General features: G+C 29.8%; 1 protein-coding gene across 1 annotated transcript in view; it reads right to left on the bottom strand.

Moving 5' to 3' along the window:
- Positions 1-1,021, bottom strand: part of LOC110461478 — a 26,370-nt gene that overhangs the window by 15,900 nt on the left and 9,449 nt on the right. The gene's annotated exons all lie outside the window — the stretch shown is intronic.

Genomic DNA, 1,021 nt, shown 5'->3' with positions numbered 1-1,021 from the left:
AGTCTTGTTGTTAGTATACAGATCGAGGGAAGCGGCTGGTGTATAAAAGTCTGTGGTTTCCATGATGATTTAAAGAGAAATAAACGATCGATGTGGCCAATACATTTCTTGTTTAATCAAAGTGAAAATAAAAACATGGCAAGCACTCCATATTACTGATTTATGACATGGTTATTCTATATCAATTTTCAATGTCTTTCTGGTAATGTAGAATAGTTAAAACCTTTATCACGAACATGCTGTGAATAAGCGATTTGTTTAACTACGTTTAGACATGCCGAGAATATGTGTTAGGCTGTATGACAGATAAGTATGATAGATAGTGTAATCGTTAATAACGAGATAGTAGATACTATGTAATGTTATATCTACATTTATATTTTCATTTTGATGCTGATGAAAGGCGTTAAAACATCAATAACAAACATTAACATCTAACCAATTTGTCTGCCTTAGGTCACCAAGTTGTAACTTACTTTAAATGTAGACTAAATTGTTTCTGACATTTGGTATATTATATCATTTCTGGAGATATATTTAGACATAGCCTTAACCAGACACAGTTTGTCTGTATGCACTACACATACACTAATGTTTTGTCTCATAAACACTCTGTATGAAATGACGTAATTACGGACATAATATATGTTAATACTTAGTTTTGTGATACACATTATACACGTGTCGATTTAGGAATGAAACGTTGTCAATTATAAAACTAAAAACTTGTAAAGTGATCATTTAAGACCACATCGTTATAGAAAGAAATAGAAACAATCGATAAAAATATAAAATAACATACAAAAGAATCTCAAACATTTATCATATAACAATTGTTTCAATAAATGTTATGTATGCTCAATAAATGTTATGTATACTCAAANTGTATACTCAATAAATGTTATGTATACTCAATAAATGTTATGTATACTCAATAAATGTGAAATCACATAACTAAGCGTTTCCGATATCAGGAATATGTGTATATAAGTACCAATCAGTAACAGACAAGGTAGGAGGC

This window comes from Mizuhopecten yessoensis, unplaced genomic scaffold, assembly GCF_002113885.1.
Source record: "Mizuhopecten yessoensis strain PY_sf001 unplaced genomic scaffold, ASM211388v2 scaffold10621, whole genome shotgun sequence".
NCBI lineage: Eukaryota > Metazoa > Mollusca > Bivalvia > Pectinida > Pectinidae > Mizuhopecten > Mizuhopecten yessoensis.
This window is presented reverse-complemented; position numbering and strand designations above follow the sequence as displayed.